At 41.1% G+C, this 21,603-nt stretch overlaps 1 pseudogene; it reads right to left on the bottom strand.

The window, feature by feature from the left end:
- Positions 1–3,740: 3,740 nt before the first annotated feature.
- The window catches only part of LOC108715003, a 33,775-nt pseudogene continuing 15,912 nt past the window's right edge, over positions 3,741–21,603 (bottom strand).

The raw sequence follows: 21,603 nt of genomic DNA, 5'->3' as shown, positions 1-21,603 counted from the left end.
AGGGTCATGCATCAAGGAAATAAAAAAAGAATAGAAATCTATCCACAAAAGTCTCCAAAAAAGTTTAGACTGTAAAATTATTTTTGATAAGTTTATGATTCCTTTTTCATTTCCAGGTTTCTTCACATCGGTTACACAAAATGCCCATATGCAGGTAGACATTAACCAGGCTTGAACGAGCCATCAGATGAAAAAGAGTGAGTATAGGATAGCAATTTGTGGGCCTGCCTGGGACCCACAGGTTTACCCATGGGTCAGGCTGGTTCAGGCCGACTTCCAAATTTTTGTAGACCCACACATAACTAGTGGAGGATTAGCCCCTGTGCCTTAGGCACTCCTCCCCTTCTCTAATCAGATTGCTGCATACACATAGACGATTGTGCATGTACAGACTGAAAAGTGGTTAAGAACATTTTTTAGAAAAAAAAACATTTCTTATAGGTATCCATGGCTCCCTAAGCATGGGCTATTAGGTGCCAATATAGAAAATAAAGCACCAAAAAGCCCATGGCTGTGGGTGACCTGTTAAAATTCTTTAACACCAACCAAACTCCCCAAAAGGGCCATACACCCTGCTTTTGTTCACCATGTATGGAAACCATTGTTTTTTGTTCTTATCATTATTTGCAGAACAGGAGCATGAGCACTGGACACATATCTGTTCTGGGCCTTCCAGTTCACATGTTCCTGGTATTACCTAGCATCCTAGCAATTACCACCAATGAACCAGGACCAGGAAGTGGTCAGAGTGCTAGTGCCCACCATGCAATTCTGCCTTTCCTCATCAGGTACATAAAAGCAGGCAAGAATAGTCTAGTTAGAGGGGCCTACACTCTATGCTTACAAGTGGGATTTACCTCTTCTTTAAGATCACTCACCACTGTGGCACCAACATATGTTAAAAGCCCTTGAAAACTAGATTTGTGTTTGTGCTATTCCATTTTTTGCATAGTGTGATCAATGTTAATACTTTACTATGTATAAAGAGAATGTCTGCACCACAATTAGGGTTGCCACCTGGCTGATGGCTGAAACCAATGTTATTAATAGGGATGCACCGAATCCACTATTTTGGATTCGACCGAACCCCCGAATCCTTCATGAAAGATTTGCCAAATACCGAACCGAATTTGCATATGCAAATTAGGGGTGGGAAGGGGAAAATAATTTTTACTTCCTTGTTTTGAGGCAAAAGGTCATGTAATTTACCTCCCCTAGTTTGCATATGTAAATTAGGATTCGGATTCAGTTCGGCCAGGGAGAAGGATTCGGCAGAATCTGATTCCTGCTGAAAAAGGCAGAATCTCGAACCGAATCCTGGATTCGGTGCATCCCTAATTATTAATAGGGAAAATAAATATATAGGAAGGCCGGTATTTTTTTCCAAAAAAGGTAACCACAATACACCCATAACAGAGCATGTTAGAGCAGTTATCACTTTTTCACATCTCTGACCATTGGCATTTTTTTTTATAGTTGGGGAAACTCCAAAACCAAATCCTCAAATCTAGCAACTTTCTTCTTCTGATTCTGAAAACTCCATAGCTGTTTGGGACTTTCACAATTTTTTTTTTGGCCAACAACTGCTAAAAACTAGACAAAGCCCATTACAGTAATAAATAAGGTAAGGTAATGCTCTTAATATCAGACAGTGGTGTTGGGATTCTGGGTTTTGATTACAGCATTATGAGATCCTGTGGAGGGACTCTCCCTGTTAAAATTTATGTAAATTAGCACTATTGAGCAAAAGGTGTTTATTATAAAATGATTTTAATACAATTATTAACTTGCATTATTAGACACAGAGTCCTAACGAACATTGTGATAGGCTGATTGTATAGCAGCAATACACAACAACAGAGCCAATCCTTAACAAACAGTAATTAAAACTCTAAGGAATGGATATACTGTACAAGCACTGAGCTTTGTGATTTGGAGTGTTGTTTTAAAGCACAACTGACAGAGATCATATATAGTGCCAAACACTAGGGGGGTTATTTATTATAATTCAAATAATTCCATGTTAAAAAAAAATATTTTTGTAAATTGAGATGTATCAATTGAAAAAATCCTGAAAACAGAATGAAAATATTTGGCAGCTAAAAACTGGTGAGTTTCAGTGCTAGGAGTATTGCTGGAGTTATTTTATTTCTTCCAGTTTTTTTTCTACAAACCTATGAAAAGCCAATCTTAGGCCCCTTACACATGGACATTTATATCTTCATTTCCATGTGGTAGGTGGACATGATATTAAGCAGGGTTTATACTGTGTGACATGCTGAGTGATTGGAGTCAAACATCTAGATAAAAATTGCCCAATCTGGTGTGAAGGAGATTAAAAAAACAGGAATTTTATTATATGTTCTGTTTTCTTTTGCTGGATTTACCTCGAGTTTGAGGTTCTGATACTTAGGTATGGACTTAACCCAGGATTAAGTTCAGAATTCAGCAGAACCCTAGCAATTTTTGCAAAATTCAGATTTAAACAATTCGATTATAATCAGCAAAACAAACCTAGTCCATGGAAACAGAAAGTTCTCTGAAATCTAAATGCAAATTAGGGTGTAGATATGGTTTGCTGTTTAGCCAAATCTGTTTGCAATTCTAATAACAGTTCAAACATAATAGACATGCTGCTAATTTACCAAGGGCCCACATACATGATAGGATACATGAGCCAATTAAAGCACAAAGTTGTGTCTTTTACTCCCACACTTCTCGTTACAGTTTGAGCTGCAGTATTTCTGTATTTCTGGTCAGGTGATCTCTGAGACAGCACAGAGAATATAACATAGGGGCTCAAGGGAAAAGATGTAAAAGGGAAATATTTACTTAAATATATATACAGTATATATATAATTTTGGTAAGATTCTTTAATATGCAATTTAATATGCTGTGATATGATCTACTGGTTAGTTTTCATTCTGGGGTATAGTTTTCATTCTGGGGTATAGTTTTCCTTTAAGGGTAATTTTAAAGAAGAAGATTGTTAATTTTAAAGCCTATGCGGCAAAACTCCACAAATCTCTCCCATGTGCCGTTACATTTGGACCTAATCCAACAAAGCAAAATTCACTTGGTGGTTGTATAACTTGTATGCCTGTTCAAGTCATTCATTTACGGCATACATAGGGGCCCGAAAAGTCCCCTTTACGAGTGCTATGCTGTTTGCACTGGGAGGAGGCTCCTGGTGTTGGTGGTGAAGATGGGGCAAATGTATGCATATAATGAGCGCTTTACCAGCTCACTCATTACACATGTGACAAGCGATTGGAGGCTAATTTTACCAACTTTACAGCATAATGCGTTAGCTAGGAGAACTCATTATGCGCATGTGCGTGAGCTCCGACATGGCTGGATGCTAGTGCTACTAGCCCGTATCTCTGGTGGGGGAAAATATTTTGCTATAATAGGCAGTGCCAGGTACTCACACAGTGTTTTGAGTGCTGTTCCTGTTAGGGGTATTGGAAATAGTCTGCTACTACTGTTTAAACAAATGATTTTCTTACAGATTTTTATCTTGCCCCAACCTAGTTAAAAACAGGAAAATTTAGAAATATCATCAACAAAGTAAGACAAAGAAATGTTGCTTCTTCGAGTGTGAAGCAGACAACCACAAAAGAGAGAGTTTCCTGGCATTCGCTTATGAGTTCACAGAAATTTCACATAAAAATGATCGACGGTGGGGTTAAAGGAAAGCTTTGTCCAGGCATGTTTAAATAAACAGCTTTGGGTTTTTTTAATGAAAATGTTTAGTAACATACAGTTCACAGCGGTCATAAGTTAATGTACATGTTCTAAACGGTCCTAACAGGTTGACATGTACAGCACTAAATAAGTGCCACAACCTGTGAGTATTAAAAAAAAACAAAAAAAACTAGTGATGAATTCATTGCATTGGTCCATGAAAGAGTTTGCCACATCTTTCATCATAAGAGAAGACCTTCCTTGGCTGCCAGTCTCTGCCGGTGTATTTCATCCTGTTATAACTCTTCTGTGTTTGCCATAGCTTCATAAGGACACGTTCCATGTTTAATGCATAGACTGTTTGTAAAGGAATAACTTCCCTGTGAATCTAAAAATCAGAGATAATGTCATATTTACTACAATGTATGTCAAATTTTAATGACTGTAAGATGGAGCCTATTTTTTTTTATCTTGAATAACTATTTTTAAACAAAAAGGAAAGTTATAATTACTCGGGGTTGCTAAATGTTAGGCATCTACCAGTGATTATATTCACTTACTTGATAACCCGGTCCTGTGCTCCATTTAGCAGAAAACTGCACCAAGGGTATTTTTGTGTGAGTACCACAGAGCGTATTTTCTTCTGCGTCTTCTTTCTTGCATCGAGTGGAAAGCTGAACTTTAGTAAAAAAGCTGGCTATTCCAATGTCACTCTACTACGTATGAACCTGCCTCCAGAAACAGAAGAAACAGAAGTGGTTTTAGAATCAGAATCTGGTTTTAAAGGAGAACTAAAGCTTAACTAAAGAAGTAGGCTAGAAATGTAGTACATTATTTTGGGCTTCTGTACTATCCCAAGGTAACCACAGTAGTGATGTGCGGGTCAGGGTTTTCCTGACCCACACCCGACCCTAACCCGCCCTGCTCCAGCCCACACCCGCGCTTCCGGGGTCCTTTTATAGACCTGCGCCGACCCGCCGATGACGCCGATGACGTCACAATGAAGTCACAAAATGGACGGGGCGAGCAGATGCGAGACTATAAAACCGGAAGTCGGAAGCCGGCATTTGAAGGTGGCAGGCGGGAAGAGCAGGAGAAGAGCTCAACCCGCGAGGAGCAGTGCGAGGTCGACCCGAATCCACCCGAAACCCACGGGAATCGGGTTGGCCCACGCATCACTAACCCACAGGCCTTGAGGAGGGAAGATTTGTGCCTCCAATGATGCCCCAGTATCCCCACATCTTCTTTTCTGCTGATTGACAGCACATGCTCTGTGTAATACAGATAATTACTATATTGGCAGCACAGAAACCAGTGCAACCAGCATCAGAATTAAATCAGTCTTGTAGCATCATCTTATATTACAGGCCAACATGATTTTCTGCTTTATAATTAGTGACGACCCCTAAGCTTAGCTTCTAAATAGCTTCTCAGAGCCCACTGAGCATGTGAGTGTATCAGACAAATTCCAAGATGGTGACCTCCTGTAACAAGTTTCAAGTCCTGGATCATTTCTGATATTGAGAAGTTGAAACTTTAGGCTGGTGCAATAAGTTCAGTATATAAAATATGGAATTTTAGCCATGTTAATTTTAGGGTATAGTTATCCTTTAAGCTAGATGTCTGTATTATTAGAATTTCAGAGGAAGGATATTGGTTTACTATTTTTAGCATGGTACATAAATAAATAAATTTAAAAAAAAGCTCCAAACCAGAGAATGGCCCCATTTATTAAGGTCAGGAAATCTAAAATCTTGCTGGGTAGTAACACTGACCTTTCATAGTATAGCTCACATAGCAATCTCACTGGCTAACATACATTACTATGCATAATGACAACATAACTCTATTTAACTATTGTTATATTTAGTGACAGCTTTAGATGTGATTCACTGGGTTGTCATCACCTATTATATTTGGGACTTTAATACTTAAAAATCCAAACCATACCTCATGCATCTCACCCACAACTCCCTTCTTGAACCCCTCCAATCTGGCTTCTGCCCAACACACTCAATGGAAACCGTGCTAACTAAAGTAAGCAATTATCTTCTCCTGGCAAAGTCTTAAGGTTAGTTAGTATTCCATACTAATCCTTTTAGATCTCTCTGCAGCCTTTAACCCAGTTGACATTCTATACTCGGCTGGCATTCGTGACACTGCCCTTCCATGGTTCACATGTTATCTTTAGATTAAATTGGAACTATGCCATCATAGAATTATGTAGAATCTGACCTGAAGGTGTCAGACAAATACAGATAATAAAATATATAATATATAAATAATAATAATATATATAATATATATTTTTTTATTATTATTATAATATAATAAAATAGAAATAAACAGTATGATCCACATAAAGCAAGAAAAATACAGATTTTAAATTAGAATGTATGGGGTATGTAATATAAGACTATCCTACTATATTGTGTAAGTTAAATGAAGCAAAATACTTGCAGTGTGTGATAGTCTCCATTTATGCCTGGTGTATCCCTCGAGTTGTAACAATGACACAATACAATTCCATGTGTTTCTTTTGTTTTTCTAAAAGGGGCATTGAAATCACTTTAATGTCAAACTTCTGTCTCTTACTTCACAGCAGGTGAGGGTAGATGAGAAGGTAGTATAATGTATGATGTGTAATAAACTACTCCTTAACTATAGGTCTGGTACACAGGAAACAAACAGAGCTCATTGTTGATTTATGAATTTATGGAGGAGGTTGCAGTAAAGGTAAGATCAAAACAATGAAACATTTTAATGGAAAATATATTTGCAGGACAGCACATATCAAATATTTAGTATGAGAAAACTATACATAAATGGAATATGGTGTGACAGCATTATCCTTTTCTTCCTGTTCTGTGTTCAAGAACAAAAATCCCGATACAGCAATGATTACAAAACATATTCAAATATTTTAAGAACAAATATGACATATAGGTATTATTTTACTGACTATACAGAGAGCTACAGTTATTGACAAGGGACCTATATAAAACAATTCTCCACACAAGCACGATGAAATCAAAAGCGTGGCAGGAGCTGAAATCACATGTACACCATTAAACCATTCAGTGAGAGTAAAATTACATTTAAAATTAGTTAAAAAGGAAATGAAAAGACTTATCTGCTCTGTTATTTTACACTAGCTCATTTCGACAGTACGATTCATCAGCAGACATTAGGGGAAAGCTAACGTTTCCTTTAATTTAAAAAAGAAAGAAGGGAACCAAATGAATAGCACATGATATGGCTCCATTTGCTCTGTTTTTAAAACTGATACCAACATAAGTGAATCATTCATTTGCAGAGCTGGTGTGGTCCCTACAATGTTGTTATAGGCAGAATTCATTACTGCAGTGGTTACATTAGATGCAATTTAATTTTGCAGCTGCAGTGACCAGCTGTACATAAATAATGACCAATGGTAGATGTTTCAAGAAATTGGTTGGTTAAAGAAATCTACATTCTGTGGTTAACAAAACATAAATTCTATGTTCTGCAGCACATCAGGCCAGGGGGCAAAGGGGCAGCTTTTAAACCTGCTCCTTTGCCCCAAGGGAAGAAGCAGAAGGGGGTATAATTGCCCCAGTGGCCCCATACAAAGACATATTTACCCATTGGCAGAATGTGGACTCTCCAAAAATATATGTTTTCTGGAATCTGCTGACCCTTTTGACACAAAAAATGCATGCAGGGTGATTATCTTTCACACGTCAAAATGCATTAATTTTTTTATTTTATTTTGGGGCTTCCAACTGGCACATACTGTAAAGATCCTATGCATATTTGGAATACATTTGTTCTGAAATTGTTTCTGAAAAGTCTGACGTTTCATAAAAACGTTAATTTGGGAAAGCTTTGCAGTTGTTAGTTCACAGAAGAAAGACATATTAAATATATATTGGCATGAGCTTATTAGGAAGAAAATACCACCTGAACTGAAAAACAGAAAAAAAGTTGGATTATGTCTCTATATAATGAAAAGAAAAATAACTTTTTGATCATTTAAGTCCTATGTTTTATTACAAAATTGGAATTACACTAGATATTAGCAGATTTAGGTTGCCCCGAGCAGGGGGGTATTGGGGGTGCTTGCCAACCTGAAGCAGACTTTATGATGCTGTACCCGGCGCATACCATTTTAAGTACTGGAGCTGCTGTAAGGGGGTGCATCACTAGTTTGAAGAGCCAAACTGCCCTCTCTGCACTAGCAGAGCTGAAATTCCTCTTAAAAAAATTTTTGGAACCTTGGCTCTTAAAGTTACTGGGAGAGGCTTTTTTGCCTCCTCTGGTAACTCGTGGGCTGCTGCTGCCGCCTGAGAAGAGTTTCTCAACTTGCCTTATGGCAGCAGCACCCCTGGTCCTGAGAAGTAAATATTAGAAGCAAACTTCTAGTTTTCTTAGGTAAGCTAAAAGCCCCCCTGGAAATGCCCTGAAAGAGACAGCATAACATTTTCAAAAAATGGCTATCCTACAACAGACAACCATATAATGAGTTCATTAATTAGATCATATGTGAACTAATTAAGCTTCACAGGCATATATATTGACAGCACGTTGTTTATTGCAATTGAGCCTCCAGTGTGACACATGGATATTTGGTTAACTGATATAATACATCAGAGCTGAAGACTGTAAAGTTGCTTCTTGGGGCAACGGCCTAATATATTTGTCCAACTGGTTATACAGCCAGTTGATCCCTAAGTGTGTGTGGTTAACAAATTTGATTTGCACAATACCTGTCAGGTCAGTCCTTTTTGCATTCCTGCTTTCTCATCATGCACAAATCCATAACCTCTGACACTTTGAAAACATTTAAATTACAGGAGGGACAATGATATGTTAATAACAGTTCCCTTTTTAACAGGCTGTATATTCCTGATTGTAGATGTACTTCCCCTTATACTTTCTGTTTACAAAAGAAACTATTTTGGAGCATTTCATTACCTTCAACATTACATAGATCCAACAGCTAAATGAACTTCAAGCTTTACAAGGTGCCTGGGTAAATTAAAGGGGTTATTTACTAAAACTCAACTTTTTCTCACCAAATTCCCAAACCTGAATACCCTTAAATTACCAATAATTACTCTTGAAATAAATCTGTGCGACAAAAAATGTGTGACAAATCATAATTGCGTGACTTTTTCCATTTGATGCTCGAATTGTGTAACTTCTTCAAATAGTCACGCGACAAACTTGAATTATTCAAGTTCGACCAGGGAGAAGCACCCCAAAAAGCATGAAGGCAAAAAACATCTTCAAATGGTTAAAGGGACCTCCGCCATTCACTTTTACAGTTTTTAGCTAGAGTATTTTCGTTTTTGGATTTTATGCTGCTTTGGGGCATAAGAAGTCTCTAAAAATGTAAAAATTCCGACAAGAGAAACTCGACGTTTAACAAATAGACCCCTAAAACTTCCTTCAGGATGTCCACATTTTGAAGTCAATATCTCAGAAGAGCACTCATATACTGGTATGAGATCTATTATCAGGAATTTTTAGGATCTGGGAAGTTCTGTCTTTCCATAATGTAGGGATCTGAGCCTTAAAGCAGAAGGAAAGGCATAATTTTAGGCACCCCCACTAATTATAAATGCTTACCTGAGACTTCCAAGTGTACTTAAAACTGCATCAGCATGGGGTACTACTTTAGGAGCACCACGTTTCCTGGATCATCTCTATGGCCCAGTGCAGGTGCACATGCACAGTAGAGAGGAAAGCCAAACGTGAAAGCAAAAGGCTGACACCTACACTGGTTCTGGGCCACAGAGAGGATCCAAGAACAGGAATAAGATTGCAGTGTGACACTTCTACAGTAGTAGCCTTGGCTGGAACAGAAAAGGAACAAAGTGTAAATGCACATGCACAATGCAAGAAGTGTTGCGCTTCTATAGGGAGTCTACCAAATTGGCAACACTGTGAACAGCACTTGCTCTTTAAAGAAACGGGCATTAGATATACGGTGCGTGAAGACTTACTGTGCATGAAGACTTATTTTAAAGTGAAAATCCAAACATGTCCAAAAGTGGCGATTGGGTTTAAGCTGACAAATGTACAGTGAGACATCATCCAAACTCTGCCATGTCTTGTTTCACCAAATCATTGTCTAAACTAGCAGAATGCTTTCTTGGCTTCGCAACGCAGGAGAACATTGTATTATTGAACAGTAAATAGAAAAAAATCACGTAGTCTTATTCCATACAGTGATCAGTCTGCAGATTCCTGAATCAGATTTTATCAGAGTTCTCTTGGGTTAATTATTTAAAATTCCTGTTAGTATTATTTATGGAATTAAAGTGTACTTTAATTCCATAAATAATAAATTATGAAAAACTGCTAACAATATGTGGTAATTGACTTGCAGTCACTTTTGATGTATGGGAAAAATGTTCTTGGGTTAAAAGGGGTTGTTCACCTTTGAGTTAACTTTTAGGGGCCGATTCATCAAGGGTCAAATATCGAGGGTTAATTAACCCTCGATATTCGACTAGGAATTGAAATCCTTCGACTTCGAATATCGAAGTCGAAGGATTTAGCGCAAATTCTGCGATCGTACGATCAAAGGATTATTCCTTCGATCGAACGATTAAATCCTTCTAATCGAACGATTCGAAGGATTTAAATCCAACGATCGAAGGAATATCCTTCGATCAAAAAAACTTAGGCAAGCCTATGGGGACCTTCCCCATAGGCTAACATTGACTTCGGTAGCTTTTAGCTGCCGAACTAGGGGGTCAAATTTTTTTTTAAAGAGACAGTACTTCGACTATCGAATGGTCGAATAGTCGAACGATTTTTACTTCGAATCCTTCGATAGTTGTAGTCGAAGGTCGAAGTAGCCCATTCGATGGTCGAAGTAGCCCAAAAAAACTTCGAAATTCGAAGCTTTTTACCTTCGAATCCTTCACTCGAAGTTAATGAATCGGCCCCTTAGTATGATGTAGAGAGTGAGACAATTGGGTTTTCATTTTTTGTGTTTTTTGATTGACCCCCTGTAAGGTGTCCTCGGCGCATCCAAGATGGCGGCGCCCAGAAGAAGCCATGCGGCCGTCAGACGCCAGCGTGACGATGGCGTTTTCGCGCTGCGTATTTACGCCGGCGTTTTTGCGCCACGTATTTACGCTGGCGCATACTTTAGACGCTGGCATCCAAAAACGTGCAGACGCTGGCACATATTCTGGCGCACGTCCTGTGACGTCATCTAGCGCGTTTTGGCGCGAAAATCCACCTATTTAAAGTCGCCAGAAGGTTCTCTCAGTGCCCGAGTATAGGTTCTTCTATCCTGAGTTCCTGGGTGTTTACTATTATTGATTCCTTGATCTTTGACCTTTGCCTGAAACCTCGACTTTGATATCTTGCTGCCTGGACCGACCTCTGCCTGGAATATCGACCACGTTATCTTGCTTCCTGGACCGACCTTTGCCTGAAATGACGATTCTTCTGCCTAAACCCTTTGTACCACGAACTGTGTTTGCCTAGTTGCTTCCTCCTTGGTCCGCACTCCAAACCGGGCCTTCGGGCCCCGACACCCCCATTTGGAAAGAGTCAGAAGAAGAAATAATTCAAACTCTAAAAAAATAAATAATAATAACAACAACAATGAAGAGCAATTGAAAAGTTGCTTAGAATTAGCCATTCTATAACATACCAAATGTTAACGCATAGTTGAACCACCCCTTTAAAGTCACAAACAGCATTTTCTCCACTGGCAAAAAATGCTGGCTGGGAAATGTCTGATTCGGCCCCTACTGCTCCAAGTGTTTATGTGTTATAAGGTTAGAAAAAGAGTAGGTAAAATAGTCAGAATGTTACAGTTACGACAGAGCATTAGGGCCAAAGCAATGTGGGAACTGAAACTGTACTTACCATTCAATGAGCTGATTGTATGTTCCTTAGATACGGCTGAGGATTGACATTGCAGCCAAAAGAATATCTGAACTGGCCGTCTTTCGAGCGATACGCCTTTCGTCTTCAAACCACAGATGTTAACAAATCTTTTATATGTTTCTAGAAAATAATAAAAATGCAAAACATCAGGAAGGGTAAGTGATTCAGCTGATGACACATGGAGTTCTTTTGGATCAGGCAAAAACAGGGGAAGTCAAAACACCACTAAATTCACCTGTCAGTTTTCATACAACTACATATGAAATTGTGAGAGTACATTGCTTTGTCTTCCATAATGATTGCCAGTAAGATCAAAATGATCCTTGCACTATAAGCCTATTTAATTTAGGGGAAAACAGATCAGAGTGAAATTATAAGATTTAAAAATACATTTTGTCTCAATCTTCACCTAAAAATGAAGAAAGACAAAAAGGAACACCAAGAGCCCCAATAGTGTAATATGTTTTTACAAGGAGTAATGGTAGAGTAAACAAGTTAATACTCACAAACCAGGGTTACCGATAGGCAACCACTGTATAGGCAGGTGGGGAGATTATCCTGACCCCACTCAGGAATAAGACGTCGCTCTCTGTAGAAGAAGAAAAAGGGGATGATACCCCTCCACTCGAGGTGGACTCGATATAGTAGTAAGACAAAACAGAGGCGCCAAAAGGATAAAATTAGCTAAAAACACTTAAAAACCCAATGGGTAATTCAGAGGAGGTAGTAGTGGACTTACCTCCTCCAAGCAGACACCAACGAAAGTGGTAATTTTCAGTAATAGTTTATTCACAAAACAGTATTGCAGCGCGTTTCGCAGGCATTTCCTGCTTCATCAGGCAATGTGGAACGGGAGCAAAAACAACAGTGTCTTTGTTAGGGATGTAGCGAACGTCGGAAAAAAAGTTCGCGAACATATTCGCGAACTTGCGCAAAAACGCGAGCGGTTCGCGAACGGTTCGCGAACCCCATAGACTTCAATGGGAAGGCGAACTTTAACATCTAGAAAAGACATTTCTGGCCAGAAAAATGATTTTAAAGTTGTTTAAAGGGTGCAACGACCTGGACAGTGGCATGCCAGAGGGGGATCAAGGGCAAAAATGTATCTGAAAAATCTGCCTGTGTGTGCTTGGAAGAGATAGTGTAGGGGGAGAGCTGTTAGTGATTTCAGGGACAGATGATAGTAAGTTTGCTGGCTAGTAATCTGCTTGATACTGCTCTGTATTGGAGGGACAGAAGTCTGCAGGGATTTGAGGGACATTTTAGCTTAGGTAGCTTTGCTGGCTAGTAATCTACTGTTCTCTTTAAACAACTGCCATACGTTGACCTTGTAGGCATTGTTTGCCCAGTTTTTTTGGACGCAGCCACTGAAGCACAGTTGCCAGAAAAAATATGCCATATAAATGCTGAAAATAGTCATTTTTCGCCATACGTTGACCTTGTAGACATTGTTTGCCCAGTTTTTTTGGACGCAGCCACTGAAGCACAGTTGCCAGAAAAATTATGCCATATAAATGCTGAAAATATAAATTTTTTTGGTTGCAGCCACTGAAGCACAGAGGCCAGAAAAATTATGCCATATAAATGCAGAAAATATGCATTTTTTTGGTCGCAGCCACTGAAGCACAGTTGACAGAAAAATTATGCCATATAAATGCTGAAAATATAAACTTTTTTGGTTGCAGCCACTGAAGCACAGAGGCCAGAAAAATTATGCCATATAAATGCAGAAAACATGCATTTTTTTGGTCGCAGCCACTGAAGCACAGTTGACAGAAAAATTATGCCATATAAATGCTGAAAATATACATTTTTTTGGTTGCAGCCACTGAAGCACAGAGGCCAGAAAAATTATGCCATATAAATGCAGAAAATATGCATTTTTTTGGTCGCAGCCACTGAAGCACAGTTGCCAGAAAAAATATGCCATATAAATGCTGAAAATAGTCATTTTTTGCCATATACGTTGAGTCAACGTATGGCAAAAAATGACTATTTTCAGCATTTATATGGCATATTTTTTCTGGCCTCTGAAAATAGTCATTTTTTGCCATACGTTGACCTTGTAGACATTGTTTGCCCAGTTTTTTTGGTTGCAGCCACTGAAGCACAGAGGCCAGAAAAAATTAAACCAGTAGGGTTTGCACCCTAGTTTGTAACGGTGGCGGAGGGAGGAGGAGGACGCTAAAGGACAGCTGTGTGTGGAGTCATGAGGCTTGAAGAGAAGGACAGCTGCATAGAAGTCAGAACAAGTCTTCCGGCGTGCAGTAACCCTCCGAGATCCACCCCTCATTCATTTTAATAAAGGTCAGGTAATCGACACTTTTGTGACCTAGGCGAGTTCTCTTCTCAGTTACAATCCCTCCTGCTGCACTGAAGGTCCTTTCTGAGAGCACACTTGAGGCTGGGCAAGACAAGAGGTTCATGGCAAATTGTGACAGCTCTGGCCACAGATCAAGCCTGCGCACCCAGTAGTCCAGGGGTTCATCGCTCCTCAGAGTGTCGATATCTGCAGTTAATGCCAGGTAGTCCGCTACCTGCCGGTCGAGGCGTTCTTTGAGGGTGGATCCAGAAGGGTTGTGGCGCTGCCTTGGACAGAAAAACATTTGCATGTCTGACGTTACAGACTGGCCAAAGGGCTTTGTCCTTGCAGGTGTGCTCGTGGCAGGATTACTGGCACCTCTGCCCCTGGAATGTTGATGAGTTCCTGAAGTGACATCACCCTTAAAAGCATTGTACAACATGTTTTGCAGGCTGGTTTGTAAATGCCGCATCTTTTCGGACTTGTGGTATGTTGGTAACATTTCTGACACTTTATGCTTGTACCGAGGGTCTAGTAGCGTTGCGACCCAGTACAGGTCCTTCTCCTTAAGCCTCTTGATACGGGGGTCCTTCAACAGGCATGACAGCATGAAAGACCCCATTCTCACAAGGTTGGATGCAGAGCTATCCATCTCCGCTTCCTCATTATCAAGGACTGCATCATCCACGGTCTCCTCCCCCCAGCCACGTACAAGACCAGGGGTCCCCAAAAGGTCACCACTAGCCCCCTGGGAAGCCTGCTCCTGTTGGTCCTCCTCCTCCTCCTCCACAAAGCCACCTTCCTCCTCTGACTCCACTTCTGGCACCTCTCCCTGCGTTGCAGCAGGTGCCTGGGTTCGTTCTGGTGATTCCGACCAGAAATCGTGCACTTCCAGCTCCTCGTCACGCTGGTCTACAGCCTCATCTGTCACTCGTCGCACGGCACGCTCCAGGAAGAAAGCGAAGGGTATTAGGTCGCTGATGGTGCCTTCGGTGCGACTGACCATATTTGTCACCTCTTCAAAAGGTCGCATGAGCCTGCAGGCATCGCGCATAAGCACCCAGTAACGGGGGAAAAAAATCCCCAGCTGTGCAGATCCAGTCCTACCACCCAGTTCAAAAAGGTACTCGTTGACGGCCCTTTGTTGTTGCAGCAGACGTTCCAACATAAGGAGCGTTGAATTCCAGCGAGTCTGGCTGTCAGAAATCAAACGCCTGACTGGCATGTTGTAGCGCTGCTGAATGTCAGCAAGGCGTGCCATGGCTGTGTAGGAACGTCTGAAATGGGCCGACACCTTTCTGGACTGGGTGAGAACGTCCTGGAATCCTGGGTACTTGGAGACAAAACGTTGGACTATTAAATTTAACACATGTGCCATGCAGGCCACATGTGTTAAATTGCCTAGTCTCAACGCTGCCAACAGATTGCTTCCATTGTCACACACCACTTTTCCGATCTGCAGTTGGTGTGGGGTCAGCCACCGATCGGCCTGTGACTGCAGAGATGACAGGAGTACAGATCCGGTATGGTTTTTGCTTTCCAGGCACGTCATCCCCAAGACAGCGTGACAACGGCGTACCTGGCACGTCGAATAGCCTAGGGGGAGCTGGGGGTGCACAGGTGTGGAGGAGGAGAAGGAGGACCCAGCAGCAGAGTAAGAAGAAGAAGAAGACGAGGTAGAGAGCGATGGAGGAGTAGAGGTGGTGGCAGAACCGCGTGCAATCCGTGGCGGTGACACCAACTCCACTGTTGTTGTTGAGCTACCCATTCCCTGCTTCCCAGCCATTACCAAGTTCACCCAGTGGGCAGTGTAGGTGACATACCTGCCCTGACCATGCTTGGAGGACCATGCGTCAGTAGTCATATGGACCTTTGGCCCAACACTAAGTGACAGAGATGCGGTAACTTGGCTCTGCACATGTTGGTACAGGTGTGGTATTCCCTTTTTAGAAAAAAAATTGCGGCTGGGTACCTTCCACTGCGGTGTCCCAATTGCTACAAATTTGCGGAAGGCCTCAGAGTCCACCAGCTGGTATGGTAAAAGCTGGCGGGCTAAGAGTGCAGACAAGCCAGCTGTCAGACGCCGGGCAAGGGGGTGACAGTCAGACATTGGCTTCTTACGCTCAAACATGGCCTTCACAGAAACTTGGCTGGTGGCAGATGACTGGGAATGGGAACAGGTGGTCAAGGTGGAAGGCGGAGTGGAGGGTGGTTCAGACGGGTCAAGGAGAGCAGAGGTAGAGCAGTAAGATGCTGGACCAGAAGGAGTGTGGCTTTTAGTTTGCCTGTTGCCTTTGAGGTGTTGCTCCCAAAGTGCTTTGTGCTTGCCGCTCATGTGCCTTCGCATAGAAGTTGTACCTATGTGGCTGTTGGGCTTACCAAGGCTCAGTTTCTGACTGCACTCATTGCAAATTACAATGCTTTTGTCAGAGGCACACACATTAAAAAAATCCCACACTGCTGACTTTTTGGAAGTGTGCGATCTGGCGGTAACAGTAGAAGTTGGCGGAGTTGGCGGTATTGGCGGCAATGGCGGGTGCGTTGGCCGGCTGAACACAGGTGCCGATACATGTTGTTGCCCTGCTGATCCCTGCGGGCTGTCCTCCCTGCTTCTTCTAAGTCTTATTCTCCTACTGCCTCTCTGACTCTCCGTCTCTCCATCTGAACTACCCTCCTCTTGCTCTCTTCTACTAGGCACCCACAAAACATCAATCTCCTCATCATCATTCTCCTCAGATGCATCAATTTCTTCTGACACATCACAGAAGGAAGCAGCAGCGGGGACCTCCTCCTCATCACTCATTATGTCCATCTCTATCGTGTTCTCTGCCAGAATTAAATCTGGTGTAAGGTCCTCATCTCCTTCATCTTCTTCTGGCAATAATGGTTGCGCATTACTCAGTTCAAGAAACTCATTGGAAAATAACTCCTCTGACCCCAGTGAAGAAGGGGCACCGGTGGTGGAGGAAGTGTTACGTGGGGTGGCCATAGCAGTGGAGGATGAGGAGGATGTTGTGGTAAAGTTAGAAACGGTAGAGGATGGGGTGTGCTGTGTAAGCCAGTCAACTACCTCTTCAGCATTTTGGGAGTTCAGGGTCATTGGCTTTTTAAAACTGGGCAATTTGCTAGGGCCACAGGATTGCATAGCAGCACGGCCCCTAGCACGGCCTCTGCGTGGCGGCCTGCCTTTGCCTGGCATTATTTTTAAAAAAACAACAACAACAACAAAAACTCAGTTGGTTTTTCTGGAAACGATAATACACACAGCTAGATGGCGGGTTGAAGAAAACACTGTGCAAATAATGCCTACAAGGTCAACGTATACACTACTACAGCGGTGGATACGGATTACGTAAAATATATGAATGCTGCTTGAAAAAAAGTAACTCAAGTGGTTTTTCTAGAGACGATAATATTATCAATATTTAGACAAAATGTGAACAAGCTCACACAGCTCGATGGCGGGTTGAAGAAAACACTGTGCAAATAATGCCTACAAGGTCAACGTATACACTACTACAGCGGTGGATACGGATTACGTAAAATATATGAATGCTGCTTGAAAAAAAGTAACTCAAGTGGTTTTTCTAGAGACGATAATATTATCAATATTTAGACAAAATGTGAACAAGCTCACACAGCTCGATGGCGGGTTGAAGAAAACAGTGTGCAAATAATGCCTACAAGGTCAACGTATACACTACTACAGCGGTGGATACGGATTACGTAAAATATATGAATGCTGCTTGAAAAAAGTGACTCCGGTGTTTTTTCTGGAGACGGTAATATTATGGATATTTAGACAGAATGTGAACAAGGTCACACAGCTCGATGGCGGGTTGAAGAAAACAGTGTGCAAATAATGCCTACAAGGCCAACGTATACACTACTACAGCGGTGGATACGGATTACGTAAAATATATTATGGCTGCTTGAAAAAAATGACTCCGGTGTTTTTTCTGGAGACGGTAATATTATGGATATTTAGACAGAATGTGAACAAGGTCACACAGCTCGATGGCGGGTTGAAGAAAACAGTGTGCAAATAATGCCTACAAGGCCAACGTATACACTACTACAGCGGTGGATACGGATTACGTAAAATATATTATGGCTGCTTGAAAAAAGTGACTCCGGTGTTTTTTCTGGAGACGGTAATATTATGGATATTTAGACAGAATGTGAACAAGGTCACACAGCTCGATGGCGGGTTGAAGAAAACAGTGTGCAAATAATGCCTACAAGGCCAACGTATACACTACTACAGCGGTGGATACGGATTACGTAAAATATATGAATGCTGCTTGAAAAAAGTGACTCCGGTGTTTTTTCTGGAGACGGTAATATTATGGATATTTAGACAGAATGTGAACAAGGTCACACAGCTCGATGGCGGGTTGAAGAAAACAGTGTGCAAATAATGCCTACAAGGCCAACGTATACACTACTACAGCGGTGGATACGGATTACGTAAAATATATTATGGCTGCTTGAAAAAAGTGACTCCGGTGTTTTTTCTGGAGACGGTAATATTATGGATATTTAGACAGAATGTGAACAAGGTCACACAGCTCGATGGCGGGTTGAAGAAAACAGTGTGCAAATAATGCCTACAAGGCCAACGTATACACTACTACAGCGGTGGATACGGATTACGTAAAATATATTATGGCTGCTTGAAAAAAGTGACTCCGGTGTTTTTTCTGGAGACGGTAATATTATGGATATTTAGACAGAATGTGAACAAGGTCACACAGCTCGATGGCGGGTTGAAGAAAACAGTGTGCAAATAATGCCTACAAGGCCAACGTATACACTACTACAGCGGTGGATACGGATTACGTAAAATATATTATGGCTGCTTGAAAAAAGTGACTCCGGTGTTTTTTCTGGAGACGGTAATATTATGGATATTTAGACAGAATGTGAACAAGGTCACACAGCTCGATGGCGGGTTGAAGAAAACAGTGTGCAAATAATGCCTACAGGGCAAATAATGCCTAAAAGGTCAACTTATACACTACTACAGCGGTAGTAAAATAAAAAAAAGTAAAATAAAAAAAAATGAATATTAAAAAAAAAAAATTAAAGTTGGTGCTGCTGAACTACTAGGAGCAGCAGATTAGCACACCAGTCCCACTCCCCAACACTGCTAGACTAATAGCACTGGGCTCTTATAGTAGTAGTAGTAGTAGTAGTAGTAAAACAACAAAAAAATAAATAAAAGCAGTCCTTACAAGGACTACTGTTATTGCAGCAGTCAGCAGATGAGATCAGAAGCAGGACAGCTGCCCACTGCAGCTACATACAGAGCACTGCAGTAGAAGGTAGATTACTAGCCAGCAAAGCTACCTAAGCTTAAATGTCCCTCAAACCCCTGCAGACTTCTGTCCCTCAAATAACAGAGCAGTATCAAAACGATTACTAGCCAGCAAACTTTCAACTGTCCCTGAAATCACTAACAGGCAGCAGCTCTCTCCCTACACTATCTCTTCAGCACACACAGGCAGAGTGAAAAAACGCTGCAGGGCTTCGGTTTTTATAGGGAAGGGGAGTGGTCCAGGGGAGAGCTTCCTGATTGGCTGCCATGTACCTGCTGGTCTGGGGTGAGAGGGCAAAAAAAAGCGCCAACAATGGCGAACCCAAAATGGCGAACGTCGCGCGACGTTCGCGAACTTCCGGCGAGCGCGAACACCCGATGTTCGCGCGAACAAGTTCGCCGGCGAACAGTTCGCGACATCTCTAGTCTTTGTATAAATACAGAGGCGCCTGTGACATTGAATACAATTAACAAGATGGTAGTAAATAACTTGCAGTTGATAAATTCTTACAGTCAATGCCTTGCCTATGAGAACCTCACACTTGCATAGAAAAATAAAAAAACATTTGCCTAGTGAAAAAAATAACAGGGGAAATGTATTGTTTCCCTCTAGTGCAAAAAAAAGGTAAAGAAATGTTTCTGCCCGAGGTTTCAGGTTGTAATCAAACATTTTATTCACAATCCCCCCTCACTGCATAATTTAAAGGGGCTATTCATCTTTAAACTAACATTTATTATGATGTAGAAAGTAATAGTTTTTTTACTATTTGTGGTTTTTGAACGATTTAACTTATTGTTCAGTAGCTTTCCAATTTGGAATCCCAGTGGCTGGTTGCTAGAGTCCAAATTACACCGACATCTAGTCAGTGTTGTGAATGAGGGACTAGAAGATGAATAGGAGAACACTTGATTTGAAAGCTAAGTTATAAAAATGAACAATAACTAACACTTTAGCTTCACAGAACAGAAGTTTATGGGATGCCATGGTCAGAGACCACCATGTCAGAGCTGGAAAGAGTCAGAAGAAGACGGTAAACAATTAAAAATGAAGACCAATTGAAAAGTATATAATGATATAACAGTGATCACCAATTAGTGGTTTATAAGCAACATGTTGCTCCCAGTGGCCTTAAAGCAGGTGCTTATTTTTGAATTTTGGTTGAATAAAAACCATGTGCACTGCCAAACAGAGCCTCCTGTAGGCTCCCAGTCCACATAGAGGCTACCTAATGGCCAATCGCAGTCCCAGGAACTTTTTTTTTTTTTTATATTGCTCCCCAACTCTTTAAATTAAAATGTGACTCACAGATAAAAATGGTTGGGGCTATTGTGAAGCTAACAATTATGAAAAAAAAAAAAAATTTGACAGATGAGATTTTTTTTGCCCTTTGGTTTCCCAGGTTTTGTTGCAGAATGTAACAAACCAGATCCTTCTAAATAAAAAAAATTGTTAAACAATTAATATAAACTAGTCAGGATTTTATATGACATATGATCTTCTTTTCATTGTTTGCATGCTATGGACACCCTGTTACTATATTAAAGGAACACTGTCATCCTAAAAATATGTCTATGTATACCATTATCATAGTAGGCACTTGTTACCAGCAGAAAAGCAATTAAGAACCCCCCTGCCACCACTAAATCACTAGGACCCCAAAGTAGAATACAATACCTATAGTATTATCAATTATGGTCATTATTGCTACTGTAGTCATAGAACCTGACCATTAGGTTGTGTCACATTAAAGGAAAACTATACCCCCTGAACAATGTAAGTCTCTGTAAAAATATACTACATAAAACAGCCCATATGTAAAACTCCGCTTTATGTAAATAACCCATTTTCATAATAATATGCTTTTTTAGTAGTGCCATTGGGTAATTGCCATTGTAAAAAATAAGGGCCGCCCCCTGGGATCCTAGGATTCACGGTGCACACAAACCATACATGTTAGGTCACATGAGCCAATTAACAGACAGAGTTCTGTATTTTGCTTCCATGCTTCTTCCTGATACAGTTAGAGCTGCAGTATTTTTGGTTAGGTGATCTTTGAGGCAGCACAGAGACCATCAGAAATGGTGGCTCAAGGTAAGAGATGTAATAGTTACTTAAATAAATATTCCAGGTTGGTACACTTAATTTGATATAAACTATCTGTTGCTTAAGTATTTATTTTAGGGGTATAGTTTCCTTTAACCCTTTAACCGCCAAGCACGTACGGCGTACGTGCTGGCGGTTCAGGGCTCAGGCTGCCAAGAACGTACCTTGTACGTTCTTTTGCAGCTGAGCCCTTCTCTCTGCATCGGCGGCTTTTGCCGCCTCTGCAGAGAGTCAGGAGGGTAGACAGCCCCCTGGGCAACGTGGCTGGGGGGCTGTCAAGTCGGATCTGC

The sequence above is a fragment of the Xenopus laevis genome, chromosome 4S, assembly GCF_017654675.1.
Source record: "Xenopus laevis strain J_2021 chromosome 4S, Xenopus_laevis_v10.1, whole genome shotgun sequence".
Classification (NCBI taxonomy): domain Eukaryota; kingdom Metazoa; phylum Chordata; class Amphibia; order Anura; family Pipidae; genus Xenopus; species Xenopus laevis.
Note: the sequence above shows the minus strand (reverse complement) of the source record. Positions and strands in the feature narration are given on the sequence as shown.